The sequence below is a fragment of the Lygodium microphyllum genome, chromosome 5 (assembly GCF_053477565.2).
Source record: "Lygodium microphyllum isolate KBCC chromosome 5, Lygodium_microphyllum_v1.1.10, whole genome shotgun sequence".
Taxonomy (NCBI): Eukaryota; Viridiplantae; Streptophyta; class Polypodiopsida; order Schizaeales; family Lygodiaceae; genus Lygodium; species Lygodium microphyllum.
The window spans coordinates 51,696,240-51,723,108 of record NC_141139.1 but is presented as its reverse complement, the minus strand read 5'-3'; positions in this window follow the sequence as shown (position 1 = coordinate 51,723,108).

Sequence of the window (26,869 nt, the reverse complement as noted above, 5' to 3'; positions counted from 1 at the left end):
AACAAGAGAGAGGAGAACAAGAAGAAGCAGCAAGCAAGCATCAAGGGAGGGTAACTTACCAAGGAGAGGAAGAAGGAGAAGGAAGAAGCGCCACCACCCGCCACACCAAACACCCAAGGTGACTCTCTCTCTCTCTCTCTCTCTCTCTCTCTCTCTCTCTCTCTCTCTCTCTCTCTCTCGGTTTCTCTCTTTCTCTCTCTGCTCTGTCTGTGCATTTATGATTTCTGATTCCATTATGTATTGCATTTTGTAAATCATCAATGGCGGTCGTCGGGCTAAAATGAGCCGACTGAGCGCGTCTGATAGCGCGTCTACATTTCAGTGTAGACGCAGGTATAGACGTGAAAAAAGGTTTCCTCTCACTGCGTCTGAGGGCGCGTCTTAGAGCGTGTGTTGTCGTATTGCTGCGCATTCGAGGTGTGAAATCCACCCAAAAGTTGTGTGTGGGATTTGATACTTTGTACATATTTAGTTGTTGTGTTTATACTTTTGTTCTACATGGAAGAGGGTTTGGAGCAAGAGGAACTTATCAATAATGCTCTAGTTGGTATGTCTTGTTAAGTGGTCGAGGAGGTTTTGATCAATCAACTGCTCCTTTCTTATCTATTTACCATCTGGATGAGGTGGATCTTGTTTTCCTCAAGTTTGATGTATTGGGTGCTATGCAACATCTTACTAAAGCTATGCGGATAGAATCAAACAGCTGCTTGCAACAATGCGTCTGCTACAACCGAGCTCAGAAACTGTCTATTTCAATCTCGCTAGGGTATGCTATCCAAGTCTATCCTTACATCCTTCTTCCAAGGGATTTACAAAGACCAGAAATCACCTTCAAGGCTTGGAATTCAAGAGATAGTGGAACTAATTTTGATGTGGACACAAGAAGGTCCTTGAGGTCAATCTGCAATAGTTCGTTTGTTTCCTTCTTGGAAGACATAGTCATGCAAAAGAATCAGTGTGGTAAAGAAGAACAAGAACCATTTGCATTGACACCAGATGTGATAATACACTTGCTTCGCCTCCATAGGCATCATGTGCAGAGATTTGTACAAACGAACAGAGAGAGAAGGTCCACCATTATGGACCAGGAAATGGATGATGACGAGATTCATTATGGGGATGAGTGTTTTTAAATATGGGATTTTTAGAGGGAAGAAAAAAAGGAGTGGCTTTTCTGGTTGAAAGGGAGAAAGTTTAAAAAAAGAGGAGCAAGGCGAAAGAAGAGCTGCTTGAAACGGAAGAGGATGTCATCGATCGGAGGGGGGCCTTCTGTTCCCTTACAAGCCACTCGTTTCTGTGCGACGGAAATCCTTCGACAAGAGGGCTGGTGTTCTCTTACATAATTCAGAGCATTTGTGGAGTTTTGGAGAGATGAATAGAGATCTTCAACTTCAATTAAAGCAAGCAAAAGAAGACTTGATCTACAACTTTGGAGTATGAGCTTGAAGCATGCCAACAGAAACTGAATTCTGACAAAAAGGAAATGGGCAATACTTGGGAAAAAAGAATGGCAGTCACTGAGCAGGTGCAGAGAGGGGAGCTTGGACAATTCATAGCGATATTAAGCTTCGATTAGCCTACAGATCAGAGATTTGCCAGAGATGTATGAATCAAGAGAAGAGTTTGATGAATCTAGGGTGATCCATATTCGGCTTTGATTACGCCTTCATATATAGCATCAACGGATACTTGCGACATTCCATGGGGATTCATATTCAGTTTTGAATAAGCCTTCAGATACAAAATCAATCAGATACTTGCTCGGAGAGGAGGACCATGCAGGAAACAAAAACTCCTGACTTCAGATACCTGAACCTCACTGTATTCAATGATGTCTCCACCTATAGGGTCTCAGAATAAAAGAAAGGGAAAAAAGCTATGTCCGATTGGTTGCATCAATCCATATCGATACAGTCCTGGAAGGGGGAAGCTCAGCGTTCAGAGTGACGATGACTTTCGTGTCTATCTTGATGCAGAGATACTGATCTCAATTTTGTGTAGGCCGAACCATAGGATATGGCGGCACGTTTTTTTCTGGCTTGGAGGGCAGCGATAAGTGCATCTACATCAGACTATGATGAGGAGAAAGGAAGGGAGGCTTTCGAAATTGTCTGGTGGTGTTGCTGTTCTGAGGATTGGTGGGGCTAGTGAGGTGGAAGTTAGCGAGAAAAAATCGTGTGACAGATGCATTGAACACAACAAAAGCTACTATTGATGAGGGTATTGTGCCAGATAATGGTGTTGCTTAATTATATGCCTCAAGGGAGCTGGATAAGCTCAAATATGCTAACTTCGACCAAAATATTGGCATTCAGATCATTCAAAATGTCAACAAACTTTGTGCAAACTTGAAGGTTTGTGCCATCAAAGCTCCAGGCTTTGGGGAGAACAGAAAATTTTATCTACAAAACGTTTCCATACTCACTGGGGAGAGGCAATTCCTTTGGGTGCAGACTGTTTTCAGAGATTACTGCATTAAGCAACTTCTTACGAGTGCATCTGAATGACATTAATCTATAATTCAGTAGCATTAGTGTGCTGAAAGAAGCAAAAATAGAGCTTTCAGATCTCTGTGGAAACCTTAGCTCTTTCTTGGAGCAATGGAGGGGAAAAACTGTGAAATAGGTTGAAGAGCTCTTGGTGGAGAGATACAGTTTTCACACAGGATGGACCACAGTTCGTGATATTAGTAAAGAGACTATATTACAATTCATGCCTCCTGATTGTAAACTCACTGATGGCAGTTCCTCACACATTATCAACATCCTGAATACAAAGATGCCTTCATAATACTAATCCAACCCCTTAAATCTTACTTCAGATTTCCTTGTTCCTTTGGAAAAGACAGGCTGTTTATATGACATGTGTATTCGTCAAGTTGTTTATTGGAGATGCTCCCATTCAGATGTAGCTGAATGTATGACACATATTATCTAAAATTAAACTTTCAAATTGAATCTGATCTTGCTTGATTGATCTTCTATCCTGAAATTAGTCAAGGTCCTCTATGGTCGTGACTTTGCTTTCGAAAACCCTTCGACAGTGTGTTGGCACGTGTGCAGGTCAATCTACACGCGATGATACACGCGCTCACAGATTGACCTGGAATTTGCATCTGACAGCGCATCTGTACTACATCTCAAATGCGAATATAGATGCACTGAACAGAAGGTTGACTTTGGGACCGCATTGAGAGCGCGTCTGACCTGCAATTTAGACGCGGTTATACACGCGCCAGCTCTCCCAGCTCTGATAAGAAACAATATATTTTTGCAATGATGAATGTGACCAATCCCATGTTTGTGTTTATCAGTTTTCTTGTTTATGAGAAGCATTAGCACTTAATTTTTATGCTCAATGTCTAGAGAAAGCTCTTTGAAAATGTAGGTCATATATGATTTTTTGTATGCAAACAAATTTGTCTGTTTCCTGTGTTTTTTTTGCAGATGTCATATCCTGGTTCATCTAGCAATGACCCGGATTTGGATCGCATGAATGATACATTGGCCTCGTTTGGCAGGGGGGGTCAATGCATTTTTTGGAGGTTTTCCTAGTAGGGAAGACTTCATGGGAGAGATGACCAGACACCTTGGCTGCTCTCCCACAGCGGACGAGGTGTTCAGTGTCATGTCTGGAATGCCTCTGACATCTTTGCCTGGCACTACTTCCCAAACTCCACATGCAGGTACTGCACATGCAGGTACTTCATATGCAGGTACTCCACGTGCAGTACTTGTACGTGCATCGGCTGAAGCACAAGCATCTGCAAAAGCACGTGCATCTAGTGAGGCAAAGGGTAGTCGACAGAGAGGGAGGAGGGAGAGTCGAGGGGAAGGACGAGGCTTGTATGGGGGTTGCCTAGGAGGTGGCGAGCAATCACCCTCATTAGTAGATCATGTAGAGGAGCTTGTACGCCAGTACTATAGAGTTACAAATGTTGGTGGCATCTTCCATGATGATGAAGGAAGGGTTCTAATGGCATACATGAGGAGTGTCGTGCATGCGACGTATAAAGATTGTTTCATTGCCTTCAAAAATCAGAAAAGCGGCTTGTGGTAGGAGGTGTTGAGGGCAATCCATAGAAGATACCCAAATCCTGAGGGTCAACGATTCTCGGATGATTGGGGAGACACAAAAGTGAGGGATATGCTTCACAACAAAAGATCCCACCTCATGACACGCGCCAGGGACTCACTGCGGAGGCAGGAGGAGGGGCATGGAGCCTATAGCCAACCACCTATGTACCACCGCATAGAGTGGAAGAAAGCCAAGAAGAAAGTAGCAGAGAAAGTGAAGAGTCGCTAGCATGCAGAGGTGCGACGGATCCAAATGAAAACCATGGGATCGTCACATTACAGATCGGGCGGCAGAGAGTTGTGGGAGGCTGAGTTTGTAAGTATATTTTGATTTCTAGTTTTTTAAAATTTATATTTCTTTCAATTCTTTATATAATTTGTTCTAATATATTGTGACTCATAATTGTTTGTATATATTATAATTGTTTTGCAGACTACTATCGTTGGTAGAATACCTACTCCTAGAGAGGTAGGTTACCATCAAGGCCATAACTACGCAGCCACATGGCTTCACTTCTATGAGGAGGGTCTCATCACTAAGGACAAATACAACCGGGCCATGAGGATTCGACAGCGAGAGGAGGTATGTTTTTCTTACTTTCCTATTAAAAGTATAGCTAATTATAACTTTTTCTCCACCATGTCTATGTAAGCAACCTTGATCTTTTGTGTGTGTAGACGAACCCGGATGTGGAGCATAGCGAGGAGGGGGATAGCGACGCTAGTAGCCATGGTGATACTAGCGAAGATGTTTTTTCTTCAGATTCGTAGAGGAGCACCATACCTCCTCATGAGGCCTTGTTTCTTGTATATGTATGATCGATCTTTGAGCCTATTGCTTGTGGCCACGCTTTAGGTCGCAAGCACTTAAACTTCCCATATAAATACTTTTGATCTATAATGAATACATGGACTTTTATTTTCAATTCTCGTGCTCGTAAGAGACATTGTCTTTTTTCCAAATGCACAATCTGATGTATGGGAGGTGGGAAAAAAAAACCAAAGAGCATGTGGTTGCTTTGTAGGTTTTTTTTTTCAGTTCTGTTTTGCGCATCTATTCGCGTGTCTAAATTGCAGAAAATGCGCGTTTATATGCACATCTACAGTGCAGAGTACACGCGCTTATACACGCGCTCCATAATTCAAATTTAAAAAAGAAACAAAATATCTTTTTTTTAAAAATGAGATTTTTTGTTTTCCGTTCGCATCTATCGGTGCTTGTAAAAGCACGTCTGTAAGCATGTCTATATGCCCATCTAACTACCAAATAGACGCGCTAATAGACGCGTAAAATGAATTAAATAAATAGAAAATTTGGTTTATTATGCGCACGTATTCACACATGTATATGTGCATCTATTGCGCGTCTATTTTTGGGTGTAAATTCGTTCATACATGCGATTATAGACGCGACATGATAGACGCGCAAATAGACGCACGGATAGACACGGCCATAAGATTTTCGCTATATTCAAAAATCGCGTCTAAAAGTGCGTCTATGAGGCCTTTTTGTTGTAGTGAAAACTTGAGCACGACATTTGCCACAAACATTTTCAAAAGAGAGCGAAAGAGAGAGTGGGAGAGATCGTTACTTTGAGAGGGAGAGGAAGAGGAAAAGAGAGAGAAGGAGAGCCTCCTCACTGCCGCTGCCATCATCACTGCCATACAAAAGAAAGGGGAGAAGTACATGAGGGAGAAAGAAGGGATGTCACGAAGAGGAGGCAAAGAATCAATCCTTGGGCCTTTGTGATAGTACATTGCCTCTTCTTGCTTTGTTTGTGTTTTCTCTTTTACTTTTGTTTGTTTTCTTTGTAATGAGATGCATTGAGAGAGAGAGAGAGAGAGAGAAAGAGGAAAGGAGATAGAGAGAAGAAGAAAGGAAGAGGAAGAGAGAATGAGAGAGAGAGAAAAAAGAGGAGAGATAACAAAGAAAGAGAGAAAGAGATAGAGAAAGGGAGGAAGAGAGGAGAGCGAGTGAGAGAAACAATGAGGGGGGAGATAGAAACAAAGAGAGAGGCAACAAAGAAAGAGAAAGAGAGAAAGAAAGAGAGGGGGAGAGAAAAAGAAATAGAGAGTGAAGGAAGATGTGGATAAAAGGGTGAGATAAAGAGAGGAAGGAGAGTGAAAGAGTCCACAAGGCGGGGAGTGGTGGAGATGATCTATCTCTTTGAGAAGTACACGGCCACTAGCATGCTCACAATATAAACCCACCTTAAGCTACATCTCTCACAGACGAAGTGGAGATATCGGGACCCATCCATATGCGATGGATGTTCTTGGAGCGCTTCATGAAAACCCTGAAGGGCTTTGTGCGACAAGAAGCTCGACTAGAAGGTAGCATGGTTCAAGGTTAGCTAGTGTTAGAAGCATTACTGCATATTTCACAGTGGCTACCAAACAGTGGATTTAGACAATAGTATGCTATGGTTTGCTAAAGGACAATGATAGACTGATTGGAGATGTGGTGGTTGGAAATGGAGTGAAATAAGGATGGATGTTACAATGGAGGAGAAAATGATGTTGCATCATGCATCCATGGAGAAGTGGCTCGCTAGATATGAGCAAGCTAAGAAAGATTGAGAAGAAGCGCGATCGAAACTTTAACGCAGTACAAGCCATTAATTAATTCCATATCCTGAGGGCGTGGAGGAGATGCCACTGTTTATGTCTATGTGCTAGTTACATGGAGCTTTGATCGCAGCTTCTCATGAAGGGGTAGAGGTCTCTATTGAGGAGTGAGAATTCTGAAGGGGATGTAGTTTAAAGGTGACCACATATTTTATAAGCTATCGTATCTAAATTTTATATGCGACAACAAATGTAACTGTTTCACTATACAATACAAAATCTACAATGCATTGTGGTTGCATGGGCGACATGTCTACTTTGAGTGCTGTGGGAGGGGTTTTAATCAAAAGGTCATATCCATCGGGGATCAGATTTAGAAGGAAACAGAGAATAGGAGATAGAAGAGAAGAAAAAGAATAGACAAGAGGTACACAATTCAAAGACAAAGCATAATGAATTAAAGAAATATGTATTGATAGAACCCTATTCTAGAATTTTTCATAGCTTTTTATGATATTTACAAGAAATAATATCCAAAATATCAAAAATATACTAAACTTGTCCAAAAATCCCATACTTTGGAGCTAACCATATTATGGACACTAGCACTAATGGCCAATATGGCATTGACTGTCTAGATTAATAAGAAATCTGGATGATGATGTACTCTAGAGTTTTTCACACTGCATCCGCATAGGGACACGCCATCCACCCCCTCTCAACCTGCACATCCTCTGGTATGTATCACCGATTCACCACCCGGGTCAAACACCCATAGCATCAACTTGTCCTTTATCATGCATATATGAAGATATCCCCCTAGATCATAGATCAAAATACTAAACATTTGTACAACTCTTGAGCCATACCTAGTATCCCCCCTATGGTCATAAGGCCTTGGGTGCGTAATATACACTTGAGACTATTGAATCTCCATATACATTCTATCAATGCACCCATCAACAAATATATCGCAACATGTGTACTCTTCCAAAATCCAGCACATGGAAATATTCTTATAGTGACAATTACATACTATATCAATCATAAATTGAGCCTCACTTGCATCCAACACATGCTTACCATTACCAAAAATAGTGAAGGAGTCCATATCTTGAAGCATCTTTCAATTGCCTATTAAGCCTTCTAATAAAACATCTTAAACCATTCCCAAAGCTGTGGAGCATTACATCTAGCATCCTTTAAAGGCATATCCTTGAGCTTATGAACTATCTCAGAAATGATTCCTTGATCCTGCAAATCATGTGCATCCAACAAGTCACCAATTTCTATTTAAGTCTCTGCATCAAGTAAAAACATAATCTTCGTAAGACTCTTCAAATGCATTAAGAAAATCTATAGACGCAATGGCTGAGTCTTCCACTATAGGATCTTCCATGGCATCCATGGCTGTCTCAATATCAGATTGTAACTTATATCCCAATTGCTTGCCCTCTTGCTTGCTATCTTGTTTTTGCTCGTGCCCAACCCCTTCTATGACATGCTCAGGAGGTGGCTGATTTGAAGCTTTAGGAGGATCTAGACTTCTTCTTGTCACTCTACTAGATATCCTTGCATAATCTTCATCTCTATTTTATTTCTCTTCCACAAGTACATCCATGTTTTTTTCTTTTGCAAATTTTGCATCAACTGAATATGCATGCATTGCATCACTCCTTCTTCTCCTAGTTGGGAGTGTTGTTTGCTGCCTTTCATTTGCGATCGCATCACATGTGATTTTGCCTATCCTTCTTTTTACATGAGATCTACAAAACTGGTTGAAAAAGTAACTTGTGTTTTACATGTCACCCTATTCTAGAAAATTTCATAGCTTTTTAGGATATTTATAAGATATAATATCCAAAATATAGCAAATAGACTAAACTTGTCTAAAAAATCTTGTATTTTGAACCATCCATACCACAGACACTAGCACTAATGACTAAGATGGCATTGACTCTCTAGATCAATAAGAAAGCCAGATAACATTGCATTGTAGGGTTTTTTACACTGTGTCTGCATAGCAACATGATAGCGCATCAACAAAATGCCCTTCACAAAGAATTGTGGTATCATGACAAAGTTTGAGCAAGAGAGCCAACAGCAGGCCACAAATCCAAGCACCATTATAGATGAGATGAAGTATTTTGGAAACTTGCAAAGTTTTCTCTCAGTGGATTACTGTAGCTTCTCCAACCATGATCATATTCTATGTACAATGGTTCAAAGTAGTATTGGAAGGAGTTGGGATAACCATTCAAAAATGTTACTTTGGAATTCTGAAAATAGATTCCCAAAAAGGATAGATGGAACTGCACGACACATTTTTCTTGTTGCCCATTGTGAATAGGTACATGACTTTTTTTATTAAAAAATTCACAACACTAAATAGTCACAAATGGTAATTCACTCTTATATGTGATATTGAACAGGCAAATTTCTATCCAAATCCCTGATAACCTTGATGGTGGTATGCTGTGCCATTAGCTCCTTGGAGTGTAAGAGTGTATGATGAAAGAAATGTGCCCAACATAGACTATGAGAGTATGCAGGTGGAGGCATTGATATTGCATAGGGTGGAGGCCGAAGAGGGCTTGGAACATGTAGAGGAGGCTCAGGGGGTTCACTATATGTATATCCTCTATATAACGTGCGTTCATGGCCTATTTATAAATATCCTAATCTGTGAATTTTTCTTGAATAAAACACAACCCTTTTCTATTCAACCTATAAATAACCCCTTTATATGACACCCTTATGTATATAAAAAATGTATAAAAATGGTGTTTTGAACTCACATTATATATACATATATTTATGAGTGCCCACCCCCCCGAGAGAGGAGGCAGACACAGGTAACAATGATGAAGAGATAGGAGGCCAAGAATTCTTTCAGAACGAAGTGGACTCCTCCTTCTATGGTAACCTATCTATAGACCTTTCAATGTATGTGGAGTTGTGTGAGGAGATTGACATGGGGCTATAGGGTGGGTCATATTTGCATCTACCTACTCAATTGATTGATGATTTACTTTTAAGGGTACTTTATATGCATTTCAATTAGCATCATTTTTTCAGAGTTATATTATCATGATTTACCTAAATATTTATATTTTGATTATGCTAACATCATTTTCTATCTATGCAGGTTGCCTTTGACGATATCCTAGAGGGGTATGGATACCTTGTAGATGACAAGGTAGGTGCTGTGATCATGAACAATGAGGGGACGAGGGTAATGTTTTGCATTAGAGAATTGTTCCAATAATATTTTAGGCACAACATCTTGGACCATTGGAAAAATATACCTGAGGGGAGCAACGACTATATAGCTGCAACCCTGCACAAGGATTTTTTACCTAGTGTGGCAAAGAGATTTTCCACTAGGTGGATGATGGAGTGTATTCATGCATACATGTCACATAGACGAACGGACACATGCAAAACACTCAAGAGTGGCACCTCAAAGCTCGAGTGGCTAGAGGTAGATGATTGGTGGAGTCTCAGGGAGGAGGCTACAAATTCTCTAGGACGTTGGCGACAACAACGAGGGCATGATTGGAGGCAGGGGTCATGCATCATCTGGGGAGTGGAAGTCACAAGACTTAGTTGAAGGTTTGTAAGTTTTTTTTGTTCTTATCTCTTTCTTATTTGCAATATCACTTGTACTGACGATCGTGTTTCTAACAATTGTATTCTCTTTTCTTTGCAGCACTCCATCACAAACTCGAATTCCATAGGTTTGGAGACTTGATATGCAGAGAGACACGGTCTCAATACACTCATCAATAGATTGTACGTGCGTGGTGGCCCAATAAGTCAATCGTCTTTCTTGTACGTAGTCAAAAAAAAATTTAATGCATTATGTATGGTGGATTGATGTGTAGTTGTTCATTTTACAGATTTTTTTTAATGCTACTTTGCATTGGATGAGCTTTTTGATAGCCAATATTTGTAGCTCGCACTTAAATTTGTGGAGATCACATCCTCTTCTTTTATGGTCATGTGATCTCTGAAAGCATCTTCCATGTACTATTCCTTAGATGTACTTATCTTCCTCTATATAAAATCACAGTTTGGGAAAATTACATATAGAATTTCACATTTGTTTTGGCTCTCCTCTCTCCATGGTTCCATGTAATGCCATGAGTTGTCATCACTAGTCTTGTACTTATTCTGTGAATTATTAGTCTTATGGGTTCAAGTACATTTTACACTCCTCTGGACTACCATTATATACCCAACATGTAATTGCTTTGCAAAATATTAATTATTTTTTCTCCCTGTAACCATCGCTATTAATGTCATTGATTTCTCTCCACGCATCACTATTGTCATCCCTATGCACATTGCAAACCATTGCTATTTACGTCACCATATGCATCACGTTTGCAATGCAAATAGCGATGCATATAGTGATGCAAATAGTGACTGTTTCTGCAACGGTTTTATAGAGATGTTTATACCAACACTTTTAATGACAATCAAGGTAATTTTTTTAATGAACATTTGCATCGTTTTGAATGTCAGTATGAGGCATGTATCTTCTAGTGTGTGGCCATCTCAACCTTTTCTAAAGTGGGGTCATGATCCTGGTCTTTGCTCTATACAAGAACAGATCCAAAGTTATATTTTTTTCTTATTTTATACATCCTATAGCTAGTATCTCTATACTATCAAATCTTGTAAGCATATACTTAAAAAAGTGGCTATGAAGCCATGTCTCCCCATGCCAATGAACTGGCATGTGTGATTTCTATGGAGGTCATGTTGCTATGATGGGGCACTCCAAAGAGTACCAACTCATGAGGATGCGAGTCTTCATCTTACTATGAGGAGGAACTGATTTCATGTTGGTGTGATAGATGTCGCAGCTTACATGTCATGACATCAATATCATTCACATGAGTCTTCTCGATGTTTTGATACTCATGTGCCAATGCTTGCACATCGAAATCAAATTATGGTTAGTATTCTTTATTCTTATCTCTATTGTTTTGGATACTTATAGTTGGGTATGCCAACAATATAAGTAGCATTTCACATATAGGGATATGCATCTCTAGTTGATGATGAGGATATAATCTACGGTCAAGATGCGCGTCGTTCTTGCACACCACAAGGTCAAGTAATCAAACAAGTACAAATAGATGCCTTGCAATAGCCTTTGCCTCTTGGCCTTGAGAATGAGACTCATGGTGATTATGTATTGCCTAATTATTTGCAATCTCTAGTATAGACATACAATCATAGACACTATGGAGGATGGAAAGGATGATCACTTCGTAGAGATGAATAGGTTTTTGGATTTTGAATAGCTATTTACATGATAGGTCATTCTAGCATTCTGAATGGAAGACATGGCCTATTCATTGTAAGGGATCTCCAAGTTCCACCACATTCAAAGGTGACCCTTATATTCTTTTATGGGCCCATATATACAGGGGTTTCGTAACATCTGTTGATGCGCTAGGTCCTTGGCATGAGTAGTTATGGTTTTTGTCTCAATGCAAAACCCTCTTCTAGATAGTAGCATTACTCATGCAAAGGACCAGAGACTTTATGTAGATGGAAGGCCATATATACCAGGAAAGATAGAAGGTCTAGTTAATACTAGTTGACAAAGGAGTGAAAGAACCAATTGTACATTTGTGGAATGTGAAAATGGCCATCAACTAGGATATATGATCAGAGATGTTTGAGGATATATTCTTGTAAATGCTATTGGATCATTCTGTGTTGATGATGAATTATATTGAACTATGGATTTTGTAGGCCAAAAAGAGTACTTCCACCTTTGAAGTGAAATATAGATGGTTTTTCTCTCCCATGTTAGTCTTATTTTCTTGGGGTGTCCATCTTTATAAAAATGTTTTTAATTTTCTATAGATATTTTTTCAAAATTTTTCACACCATAGCAAAGTTTACAAACAATAAAGATTATCCTATGATATCTTACATACTAGGACTGCACTTTTGTATATTCTTATGTTATATTTCTCAAGTTAACATGACTTTGGAATTTTCCACCAATGGTATACATCAGCATTAATTTTTTTAAAAAACACATACACATTCTCTCTCAAAGTTCCCATGGCCCAATATTTAACTATGTTATTTACATGCTTCCTTTATCTAAGGATGCTCGAGTGTTAGTTCCCACATGTTGGTGTTACCATGGATGTCCTCTTTTGCTTGTGTTTGTGTCCCAAAATGAGAGGGGGTATGAGGCCAGTGTGGCTGTGTATGTCTACTTCTTTACTGATAATTTTTGTTTATAAAATATCAAATATATTTCTTGTATGTTGAATTCTTGTAATCATGCCAATATGATAGGTTCTAAATTATGATGTTGAGAACAAGGAATGCCTATCCTTTCATGGCATCTCACATATGTCAATTGAGTGCATGCAACTCCTTCGCAGGAGTAATACAAGAAATTATGCCAAATTGAAGAAACTATATGTCTCACAACTTGATGTTGTGCTACATGCTCAACATGTTGAGGCCAATGGGCACACCCTTAGTTTTTCAAGAGCATGAACACATAGTTATGATCTCATACCTAGTCACTCACATGTAGATTGAAAGAAACCTTTGTATCCAGCATAGGGTTGCATGCCTTCTATCAAGACAATCGTAAGGCCTAGCTCCATAATACAAGTGAGCACTCCATTTCCCCCTCAACCCTCTATAGTCCTCGGCATGCAAGAGAAATCATGGTGGGCATGACAGAGTACTAGAGAGAAGGATAGAGGTTTCACTCTGCTTGTCCCTCACCAATCACACATGCACTCTCTCTCCCTCAATCTCACACACTCTTTATCATGCAAGACTTTGGAGCAAGAAAGTAGAGGAGAAGCAAAGTTTGTACAACTTCTTTGAAAATTTGCATGAGAGAGGAGACCTAACTCTTGGAGAATCAACATAAGGCTTAAATTTTTCCAAAAATCTTGTAGGCCTAAAGTTCAATGTTCTCATGCTTCTAAACTTGTTAACATTTTACCCCCTTCTAATGTAGTGCCAATACCATGGCACTCTTGCTCTCTTTCGACCAATGGTAAAAATGAGATTCCTGGGTGTGTTGGGATGATGAGGGTGAGGGTTGGATAGGGTGGAGATAAGAAAAGCTGTGGAGGTGAAAGTTATGGAAGGTTATAGGATAATTTAGATGTGGGCCACCGGTGTTGATGGGTCTTCGAGGATCTCCAAGTACCTGAAAGGTTGTGTGGTGTACTTCCTGAGGGGGCCTAACTACCTACCAGAGATGTGTAGTGCTTGTGTAGTGGAACTGGGAGATGGGTTGAGTTTCAACTAAACTTGGAGCATTATGCAACACTTGAGGACCCACCTCATGGAGGGTTGTGGTGCTCTATTGACTTTATGAAGACAAGTCTACCAAGCAAGCTTGGAATGCCCTACCCTTGATGAGCCCCCTAGTGGTGATGTGGGGAAATGGGCTAGTGGTTTTATGTTTTTCTCTCTTCATTTCCCCCTTTTTTTGGGAAATAGTTTGACACACATGCTGGAACTAGCAGGAGCACATAATGAGGTGACTGCTTCATATGTGCAATCGACTACACGCAAGCACTGTATAGTTGACTATACATAGTGTGTAGTCAACTTCACGTAGTGTGGTGGGAACATAGTGTAGTGGAGCAAGGATGGATGAAGTGATGAATGTACAGTTAGTGGGTGCTCTATATATATAGGTGTGTGTGGAGATAAAGGTTTGGTGTAGTGATGGTTACACTATGAGGGTTAAAGGAACTTCATGGATGCACAATGTAGTGTTGGATGGAGTATATGTTACTACGCACAAAAATAGTGAGGTAAATGTACTTGTGTGTGGTGTGGATACATGATGTGCATGTAGGAGGACATAGGATGCCACACATAGGGTGTTCCTACTCTCACCTCACTTCCCATTGTCCTTCCATCTATAACGTGTCCGCTAGTATCATCCAGGACACGTCTTAGCAGTCCATCGGAAAGGACGTCTAGAAAACTCCACTCGGCACTCCCATGGAATGTTACGGGTTTTGCGATCTAGGTCTTCCCGCGTCTGCCATGTAGCGGAAGTATCCTGGCCGTTCCCACTTAGGATCGATCGGAATTAGGGTTTTCCTAATTGGTCATTTAGCTAACAGCAACTAGCGTCAGACCCGAGCGAACTACTTTACGTAGAAACGCTAGGTCCAAACCAGATTCACGCTGCACTTGGTTCAAGGAGAATGGGAAATGAGAGGGATGCAAGGCTCAACCTCTCTGCCATAAGGCATAGTCCCAATTCCTTCCCCTAAAACAGTGTAAATCGGGTAAGACGTAACTCTAGGTCATCGCTCTCGTTATTCGTTTTGATGATGATCCCGCTGTTCTTTGAGATTTTTGAGAAAAGTTCCCGGCTAACCGGGACCACCCAACCGTAGGACGGACCCATGGTCCATCCTCCGCACTTTCCTCGGTTTGTTTTAGTTATGTAATTATCTAATACATTAAATTTGACATATAACAATCAGCTTCTTTAATTAATCCTGTTAAGCACTGGTTCCTTCACGTACTCTTATCACGTGACATAGAAAAATAATATCAAACAAATTCTTTATTATCATTTCATCATTTTATCTTTGAAATACAAGAAATTCCGCCCGTAGGCTTGTCCATTATCCGCCGGAAGGCTATCCAGTAATCCACTAGGGATCACTATTCCAAGTTTCCGCCCGTAGACTAGTATGTGGGCCTCGAGATCCAATCCCGAGTCGCGTTAGCCTCTTGTGCAGGACCCGGAAGGCGAGGGATTTACGGCCAGAGCCCCCCTGGCACCCAAGCGTCCTCCTGCTCCAAGTAGAGCTCAACGGAAAGACCTCTCGCAGCGGGTTCAGTCCACGTTTCCGGCGCGGTCAACCACCCCCTTGGTTAGGGTTAGGCAGGCAGTCAGGGGTAACTGAAGCTGCCTCTCCCTTCAGGCTTTCAACCTGAAGCATTAGATATCTTTTCATTCTTTAGTTCCTTGAGCAAACAATGCAAACAGTGCTTTCTAAACTGTTACAAGCATAATCAATTCCAGTGGTCGTTTTATTTGGCCAATGGCTAAAGAGTGAATCTTCCTCTCTGAATGCATCCAGCACTCGATCCACGATCAATTGCGACTTGGCAAGATCCCCAAGGGTTTGTTTGTTAACCCTATATCCGTGGGTTAGGTCCGTACCCTATTAATCCCAACTTAACCAATACCTTAAGTTCTATTAGCAGTTATTCCAATTTACTAATTGGTCTTTTGCTTCCAAGGAAATATCTAATCCTCGTATCTTGGTTACTCTAGCCAAGAAAGGTACTATATCATGACGATTATTCTCCTCTTACAAGATAAACTTGTGTAAGAATCTGCCAATCTTATTCCAAGGAATTTGGCCATTCCCTTTTGATCAAATCACAAGATCATGCAACATTGCAACTTGTTGCACAAGTGTCGCATCTATTCCATGCTTTGCTATTTCCTACGAGTGATAACGACTTCCTTAATGAATCATTACCAAGAAGATTTATCTAAAAATGTGACATGCCATTAATCTTTCCATGCCTAGTAAAAAGGTGTACCTCAATAATTTCAACCTTGTAATGAGGCAACAGTTGTCCTAGGCTCGTCACTTTTGAATGCACAAAAGGAAACTTACTGGTAAGGTCCTAAAATTGCATAGACACCTTATGTTCTTTTCATTCATTCCATTGAACGTACCAATGATCAATTTTCATATCTTGAGCTAATTCTAGTAAATGTTCAAATAGCCAATTCATTTTCCAATTGCATTTAACTTGACTAGTTGAATTTGAACATGCATGAGTGCTTCCTAATCCATGAAGTTATCGTGACTAATTCAATACTTTTGTGTAGAATCCAAATAGATAAAACCTAGACATGTGGACTCCGGGAAATATCCACATAAATACTAGGAGAAGATCCTCCCGCAGGTGCGCCTTGTGACTTTTTAGGGCCATCGTAGGCATGATTTCGGCTTGTGGTTTGCCTTCGCGGTCTACCAATTTACTCATCTTGGTATGTAGCCTTATGATCTTTGCCTTTCTCCATCGTACATAGGAGATTCCTTCGTGGGACTTTAGATGAACGATGCTTGCGGAAAAGGGGCTTTATGAGCTTCTTAGGAAGAAACCGGGGTGGTGGCTAGGAATGGATTTACGGATGGCTTGTGGGCTTTGAAGCCTATTTGCGGAAAGGCTTTACGATGGGTCTTGCGGGAAGGGAGCTTTATAAGCTTCCATTTCTTCTCTTCAAAATCCCGAGGCTAGGAATGGGCTTATAGGAGATTAGTGGGAAGGGGGCTTGTAGGCTTCCCCTTCTTCTCTTCAAAATCCCGAGGCTAGGAATGGGCTTATAGGAGATTAGTGGGAAGGGGGCTTGTAGGATTCCCCTTCTTCTGTTCAAAGCTCAGGCTAAGGGGTTGTGGGTGTTGCAATGGAAAAGGGGTTTAAAAGGAACTCGAGGGGTAAAATGGCCTTTATGGGGAATCCATGGGAAAAGGCCTTAAAAATTGGGGCTAATATGGATTTTTGGTGGATCCAATAGGAAGGGGGCTTAGAGAAGCCCCCTTAGAGGCTTCTAAGAAGCTTCTGGGGGGTGTGTGCAGGTCCACATGGAAAAGGGGAGGGTAATAGTTCCGTGGGAGGGGGAAAGATGATAAACACATGGAAGAGGGAGGGGTGGTCCTGATGTGGAGTGTGGGGAGCCTTTCTTGAGATGGGGGTGGCTCTTAAGCCACAGGCGACTACGGCAGGCCCAACGGAGCTGGCGGATTGGTGGTGGCTATTGAGCCTCAGGCAGTGGCTCTTTTGCAGCAAGCGGCGACCACCCGGCTTCACAGCACCCTCCTCCTCTCTTACGAGGGTCCACAACACCTCACGCAGTCGGCGTCCTTTCAGCCTATTGTAGCCTTCTCTTTCCTTCACACGACCACCACCACTCTTTCTGGCGGCATCCCGCCAGCCTATCTCCTTCCTACGGCAACGTCACGACTATTCCCAATCAGTAGCGTCAAGGCTCTCTCCTCTCGTCCAGCCCCCCCTCCCTTCTTGCCCATGAAAATTTGTTTGAGTGCTGGTTGCATCATGATTAATCGCTGGTTATCAAAAAAATTTGATTTTGCAATGATTTACATGTGCTATTTAATTCCTGTAAAATCCAAAATGCGATTTTTAAGCGGAAAAATGATAGTTTTGTCGTTTCAGGTGGGTGAAATGTGTTCCTATGGGGGGAAAATGGAAAATAAATTGAATGTTAGTACGTTGAAGTGATTGGAACAAGAAAAATAAAAATATAACATATTTAATTGTCAAATAAATCAAGAAAATAGGGAAAATAAGGGAAAAAATAGAAATACGCTTCACAAAAATAAGAAAAAATATAATGATTGTTTGTGGATGTATGGTAGTGGCAAAACATGAGGTTTAGCCCCAGTTTTCCCTATCTCCTTGTCAAATTTTGTGATTTATCGCTTTACATACATCAAAACATGACAAAATGAACCTTTACACCTATGCAACGAAAGCAATACCTAAACGTAGGGGGTGGGATGTTTGAATGGTGTGATTTGCGTGCTGATTATTGCTGATTTGAAGATGCATATCATGACATAGAGTTTGTTGTATTTTAATTAAGAGGATAGTAGCACAAGTGTTGTCTCGGTGCTATCTTTACATCGCCGCAACGAGTTAGCGAACGAGCATTGGAAAGCCTGGTTGTGCACAACATATTTTTGATTGAAAATTATATTTGAGCACTTTAGGATCATCCACTTTTACATGTGCACTTCAACTATGGTATCAGAATACAAAGGACTGGATGCATAGCACCTGTTTTCGATTACGATGACCCACGCTTGAGTATGGAAAGGCAACCTAGGCCGTAGGATAGACGTTTGTTTCTTGGGAAATTATTTGGAGAGGACACATGGTATCTCCTCGAATACTTTCAAAATGAAAGAGTGGAGTTTGTTCGTTTGTTCTATATGTTGAGCACTGCATCAAGGAGCTAATCCCTGCGATGTAAGAGAGCTGCAGTGGGGCCATGGTGATTCCACCAAGAGGTTGCCTCCCATGCATGTGATTATCGTGGCATTTAGTACCAATATGTATGGCTCCATCAGGTTGCCTCCCGTGAGTGACTGAAATAACTAGCCACCAACTGCTTACACACGGTAGAAACTTGACCGTCTAGCCTCAACACCCATCAGACCACACATGAAGATCGTCTAGGCACTGAACACGCATCAGACCACATATTAAAACCAATGAGAAACCCAAATTTGACTCCTAGGAGTAATCAAGATCCATGTGAAAAAGCTGCAATAGCATGAAACTGATTGGATGTGATTCACTTCATCGAAGGTTACACTATGCATTCTGGACACTTCAATGTATGTGAAGGATGAAAAGCTTGATTTTGCACAATTTCCATCGAGTCACACTCGGTCAAGCATATAAGTGTGTGTATATTTGCACACTGATTGGATTAACAAGGAACACACTAAATGGGATTAAGCTAAAATGAACCCACCAATAGGAGTGCAATCCCAACAACGAAACGAGTGACCCAAGATACCTGAAATAAAGATCTAGGAAATACAGAACCATCAAACCATTGAGGGAAGGAAGGATTGGCTAGCATTACAAACACATCTTTAGCAAGCCTAGTTGACCTCATAGAAATACTAGTGGGTTAGGAGACAACTACCATGGTAGGTATTAGCTCAAACGAGAATGACCTCAACCTTGACCTTGACCTTAACGTGGCATGGTACCTAGACAACACATGGCAACTTATCACATAGTATGACTAGAAAACAAGGGTAGCATATCATGGAAGACCTGCAATTGATATCATAGTCAACATTCTCTTCTACCTTAACATCCATCTTTTCGACCTTTGCATAGATTTCACTCAAATTTAGCCTAAAATCAAACATGCATTTGATTATTTTATCCACAACATAATCTTTATGAAAGCGGAATTTTGAGCCCGGAATATGCCTAAAATTTGCCAAAAATTTTGAAATTTAGAGAAAAAATCTTCGACATCGAAGGCGGCGGCTGCAGCTAGGACGATTTTAAGCACCAAGTGGAAGACCACTTTTAAAAGGCGCTCGAGCGACACTTGAGGATTTTTGATAATTTCTTTGACTGTTGTGCGCGATTTCGGGAGCTGCCAGTCAGTGCGCGATGGCGAGACAAATGTGCAAGATTTTTCAGAGGCCATCGAAGTCCGAACGTGAAAGTTGTCAGAAATGGGCCAAATTTGAAGAGGTGGACAAAAAACTAAAGGCTAAAGGGGGTGCCCTTTGGGAGGGGGCATCCCCCTCCATTTTTTTCGTGGTGTGGTGAGATATGGCGACGTCTGATCAGCGCTGAAAAAATGCCCCCCCCCCCACACACAAAATCAAGCATGGAGCATACAAGCAACACATGCAACAAACATTGGCCGGCAAATCCTCCTTCTTCCCTGAACCTATCACCGGTCTTCGCACGAGATATGACTGAATGAATGAAAGATTAGAATCTAGTATTTCTCTCTCCTCCCTCTCTCTCCTCTCTATTCGCTGTTCATGCGCACTATCTTGAAGGAGGAATCGGGAAGGAGATTGAAGGAAACGGTGATTGAGATTGATGGAGATGCTGAAGATTGATATGTAGCATTGGATTGAGAACAATGGAGGCTCCATCGACTGGTCGCGCAGTCACTTAATGCATCTCAGGTTTCGAAAAAACATGGTATGACAATTTTTATGAAGGAAAATGAAGTTTTTTAATGTTCTATGATGGTAATGATGTTTTTATTTGATGAAAATTTGTTTGAGTGCTGGTTGCATCATGATTAATCGCTCATTATTGAAAATTTTTGATTTTGCAATGATTTACATGCACTATTTAATTCTCGTAAAACCCAAAATGCGGTTTTTAAGCGCAGTAAAATGATAGTTTTGTTGTTTCGGGTGGGTGAAATGTGTTTCTATGGGGGAAAAATGGAAAGAAAATTGAATGTTAATACGCTGAAGTGATTGGAACAAGAAAAATAAAAAAATAGCATATTTTATTGTCAAATAAATCAAGAAAATAAGGAAAATAAGGTGAAAAATAGAAATACGCTTCACAAAAATAAGAAAAAATATAATGATTGTTTGTGGATGTATGGTAGTGGCAAAGCATGAGGTTTAGCCCCAGTTTTCCCTATCTCCTTGTTAAATTTTGTGTTTTATCGCTTTTCATACATCAAAACATGACAAAATGAGCCTCTACACCTATGCAACGAAAGCAATACTTAAACGTTGGGGGTGGGATGTTTGAATGGTGCGATTTGCGTGCTGATTATTGCTGATTTGATGATGCATATCATGACATAGAGTTTCTTATATTTTAATTAAGAGGATAGTAGCACGAGTGTTGTCTCGGTGCTATTTTTACATCGCTGCAACGAGTTAGCGAACGAGCATTGGAAAGCGTGGTTGTGCACAACATGTTTCTGATTGGAAATTATATTTGAGCACTTTAGGATCATGCACTTTTGCATGTGCATTTCAACCATGGTATCAGAATGCAAAGGACTGGATGCATAGCACCTCTTTTCGACTACAATGACCCACGCTTGAGTATGGAAAGGCAACCTAAGCCGTAGGATAGACGTTTGTTTCTTGGGAAATTATTTGGAGAGGACACATGGTATCTCCTCGAATACTTTCAAAATGTAAGAGTGGAGTTTGCTCATTTGTTCTATATGTTGAGCAGTGCATCAAGGGGCCAATCCCTGCGATGTAAGAGAGCTGCAGTGGGGCCGTGGTGATTCCATCAAGAGGTTGCCTCCCATGCATGTGATTATCGTGGCATTTATTACCAATGTGTATGGCTCCAAGAGGTTGCCTCCCGGGAGTGACTAAAATAAGTAGCCACCAACTGCTTACACACGGTAGAAACTTGACCATCTAGGCTCAACACCCATCAGATCACATATGAGGATCGTCTAGGCACTGAACACACATCAGACCACATATTAAAACCAATGAGAAACCCAAATTTGACTCCTAGGAGTAATCAAGAACTATGTGAAAAAACTGCAATAGCATGAAACTGATTGGATGTGATTCACTTCATCGAAGGTTACACTGTGCATTCTGGACAGTTCAATGTATGTGAAAGATGGAAAGCTTGATTTCGCACAATTCCCATCGAGTCACACTCGGTCAAGCATATAAGTGTGTGTATATTTGCACACTGATTGGATTAACAAGGAACACACTAAATGGAATTAAGCTAAAATGAACCCACCAATGGGAGTGTAATCCCGACAACCAAACGAGTGACCCAAGATACCAGAAATAAAGATCTAGGAAATACAAAACCATCAAACCATTGAGGGAAGGAAGGACTGGCTAGCATTACAGACACATCTTTAGCAAGCCTAGTTGACCTCATAGAAATACTAGTGGGTTAGGAGACAACTACCATGGTAGGTATTAGCTCAAACAAGAATGACCTCAACCTTGACCTTGACCTTAACGTGGCATGGTACCTAGACAACACGTGGCAACTTATCACATAGTATGACTAGAAAACAAGGATAGCATATCATGGAAGACCTGCAATTGATATCATAGTCAACCTTCTCTTCTACCTTAACATCCATCTTTTCGACCTTTGCATAGATTTCACTCAAATTCAGCCTAAAATCAAACATGCATTTGATTATTTTATCCACAATATAATCTTTATGAAAGCGGAGTTTTGAGCCCGGAATATGCCTAAATTTTGCTTAAAAATCTGAAATTTAGAGAAAAAATATTCGACATCGAAGGTGGCGGCTGCAGCTAGGACGATTTTAAGCACCAAGTGAAAGACCGCTTTTAAAAGGCACCCGAGCAACACTTGCAAATTTTTGATAATTTCTTTGACTGTTGTGTGGGATTTTGGGAGCTGCCAATCAGTGTGGGATGCCGAGATAGACGTGCAGGATTTTTCAGAGGCCATCGACGTCCGGACGCGAAAGTTGCCAGAAATGGGCCAAATTTGAAGAGGTGGACAAAAAACTAAAAGCTAAAGGGGGTGCCCCCCCTCCATTTTTTTCGTGGTGTGGTGAGATATGGCGACATCTGATCAGCACCGAAAAAAATGCCCCCCCCCTCCCCCACACAAAATCAAGCATGGAGCATACAAGCAACACATGCAATAGACATTGGCCGGCAAATCCTCCTTCTTCCCTGAACCTATCACTGGTCTTCACACGAGATATGGCTGATTGAATGAAAGATTAGAATCTAGTATTTCTCTCTCCTCCCTCTCTTTCCTCTCTATGCACTGTTCATGCGCACTATCTTGAAGGAGGAATCGGGAAGGAGATTGAAGGAAACGGTGATTGAGATCGATGGAGATGCTGAAGATTGATATGCAGCATTGGATTGAGAAAAATGGAGGCTCCATCCACTGGTCACGCAGTCATTTAATGCATCTCAGGTTTCGAAAAAACATGGTATTACTATTTTTATGAAGAAAAATGAAGTTTTTTAATGTTCTATGATGGTAATGATGTTTTTATTTGATGAAATTTTGTTTGAGTACTGGTTGCATCATGATTAAATGCTAGTTATGAAAAATTTTTGATTTTGCAATGATTTACATGTGCTATTTAATTCTCATAAAATCCAAAATGCAGTTTTTAAGCGTGGTAAAATGATAGTTTTGTCGTTTCGGGTGTAAGCCGTCCAGCAAAATGGCCACCGCAAGCAGAATCATGGCACTCTTCCAAAATGAATGGCACCTCCTCAGGCGTCACACATCGGCGATAGATATCATCAACCCCTTGCCGATATAATGTACCTGCGATCAAGGCAAACTTTAACGCTTGCTGCTTAATTTTCCTTTTCTCAGCCTTAGATAGTTCGGATCCCGCCTCTCCCGTTGATAAATAATGCGTTATTGCAGCATACCAGGAGGGAATAGATGCCGTATCTATTTTAAATATCATCTCCATGTCACTACCTTCAGCCACAGATTCTTTCGGCTCCCCAAAGTCCACTAGACATTCCACGATGCCTTGCAACCTTGGTGGCTTACTCTTGATTTCATAATCAAATTCCTGCAAAGTGATCAACCACTTCGCTAAACGATCAGGCGGCTGTAACTTATTCATCAATAGTCGAAGTCCCTCCGCCTTCGTATAAAGCACGACTTTTTCATAGAGAATGTAATGCCTGAACTTCTTGGTCCCAAAGACCATCGCTAGACACAGCTTCTCCATGTAGGTGTAATTGATTTCGGATACCCCCAGCTTCCGACTAGCAAAAGCAATCGGGTGGTACCACTTCTCTTCCCAAATTTGGGCTAAACAACAGCTGATACTATACATGGTGGCTGCTGAAAATATATAGAACACCTCACCTCTTTTAGGTGCTTTTAAAACGGGCGCTCTTGCTAGCTCTTGTTTCACATCCTCGAATGCTACCTTACAAGGGTCACCCCATACAAACGAACAGCTAAAGGACAATAAATTTGTAAGTGGCAACGTTCTTTCTGCTAAGGCGTTAATGAATCTACGGTAGTAACCAACCGAAGACAGAAAGCTATGAACTTCTTTCGGAGTGCGTGGTGGACCCATGGCAATTATAACTTTGACCTTTTCGGGGTCTGTCGCAATTCCTACCGAACTAACCACATGACCCATCAACAGCCCATAAGGTACTCCAAAAGCACACTTCCGTGGGTTTAGGGCGATGCAAAATTGTCTACAGCGCTCAAAGCATTTTCTCAGAATAATCAACTGCCTTTCTCTCACGGTGGCGGCCCCTAAGTCATCAATAAACACCCTCAACTCGTCAGGGGATATGTCACCGAATGTCTTATCGGCTGTTCGTTGCCACGAACCAGGCGCATTGCATAAACCAAAGGCCATCACGTGGTAAGCAAAAGTGCCAAATACAGTGATAAAAGTTGTTTTCAACTTGTCCTCTTCTGCAATTGTCATTTGGTTGTATCCTGCAAAGCAATCCATAAACGAATATATCTCCCTACCCGCTAATTGATCCAAAATCTGGTCAATAAATGGTAATGGGTAGTAGTCCTTAACTGTCTGCTTATTCAGCTCCCTAAAGTCTACACATAAACGGATCTGATTATTCTTCTTCTTTCTAATCACAACTGGCGAACACCATTCCGTGTGTTGCACAGGAAAAATCAAACCCGCTTTTCGAAGCTTCTGTAACTCCTCAAACAGCCCGTCCCTCAATTCGAAAGGCATACGCCTTACTTTCTGCCGTACAGGACGACTGCCCTCTTTCAACGGAATTGTATGAACAGCAAGACTAGGAGGAATGCCTCTCAACTCATCATAACTCCAGGCAAAGATATCACGGAATTCTTGGATCAAGGCCACATAGTCCTCCCTTTCTGCTGTGCTGAGCATAGAGCCTAATTTGATGGGCCGCGAATCATCAAGCGTACCAAGGTCTAGCTCGATAACATTTGCATCTCTTATACGATCTTGGGCCTCTATCGGCTCGTTCAAAGTGATCTGATAGATGTCCTCCGTGGTGGATCCCTCTTTGGACTCATCGCTCGATGATGTCTCACTGGCAGATAAATCTTCTAATGTCTCCAATTCTGTAGAAGATAGAGGAGCTCTCTCGCTCTGCGGGGACTCAGGATAAGCATCAACCACCACACGCTGGGCACCTCTGCCGAATATCAATCGACCGGCAGGTATATCCACTTGGCAATCCGCTTGCAAGATCCAAGGTCGTCCAAGTAATACTTGGTAACTTGGCCGCCCTGCAAAACGAATCACCCTAAAGTCCAACATGCATTCTACATTTGCAACAGTGACATGGACCTTAGTAATGCAGCCTTCCGGCTGTCTCAAACTATCATCTGCCATTCTGAGAATTGTGGAAGTATCTTTCTGAATCGCAAGACCTAACCTTTCCATCAGTTCAGAACTCATAATGTTAACAGATGATCCCGTGTCGACAATGGCATAATCTACTAATATCCCATCGACATAGGCTGCAACCCTTGGGCAATGCTTCTCAGCATGCTCGAACCAGTCATCACCAACTCGCGCAATACCCAAAGGTTCTACGATATACCCGGTACGTAGGATCTTTCTAAATTCCTTGCGTATTCCTGGGGAAAGCTTAATAAGCTGTAAGAGGTTCACATCCGGCTTGACTTCGCAAAGAGAGCTCGCCAAATCGAATTCATGATAGTTCGATAAAGCTCACTTTTCACGCCAAACCATCCGCTCTTTAGGTCGCTGAACTGGCTTTATTGCCTCTTTCTTAACTTTCACCTTCTTCTTTGGTGCTTCCTTATCGGCTTTACTCTCTACGGGCTTCAAAGGTCCCCCTTCTAGGGCAGGATCCAAAACTTGCGTTCCTTTGTCGCCTTGTTTAGGGTTTCCGTCGACAGGCTTATCCTTGTCGGTTTCTCTACCCTTTTTGCCTCTTGTAAGGACAGCTCGTAGATTAGAGGTTTCAGCATCGTTAACGCGTACAGCCTCAATCAAACTAACCCCACTACCACTTGGTAGCTCTTCCACTGTAGTCTTTGGTCGTTGAAGTATTTGTTTAGGCCCATTTTCTGGCTGGGGGTCATTTCCTTGGGCACGATGATTAACAGGCCCTGGTTGCCGACTTCCACGCTAGAGAGAACTGATCTTACTCCAGCAAGTAGCTGCTAAATGGCCGGATTTTCCACAAATGTCGCACTTAACATTTGGGCAATTTCTTGGATAGTGCTGCCCGCCACACCATTTGCAACTAAACCTCGACGGTGTACCCTCCTCTGGGTATCTACTTCCTATCAAATTTTGTTGTTTTTTAAGGAAGTTGACATCAACGGCTATTTGCCGATACTGCTCCGTAATCATGTCGGTATAATGCTTCATCATGTCCTTAACCTCGCCAAGAACATTGGAAGAACTCGACTCATAGCCTTGGTCATTTCCATGTCGTTCCATCGGCCTAACAATTCGATTAGGCACTGGTTGTTGAGCTGCAGGCATGGTGTTAGAATTGACCGCCTGGCCTCCACCATTTGGAGCCATTTGACTGCCCGTCGGCATCGACATGCTAGGGGGAGCTGGTAATAAAGGGACATTCTGTATCATGTTCCCTCTCCCATTAGGGTTAGCCATCGCTATCCCTTGGCCACTACTGCCATTGGCTATTGCCATA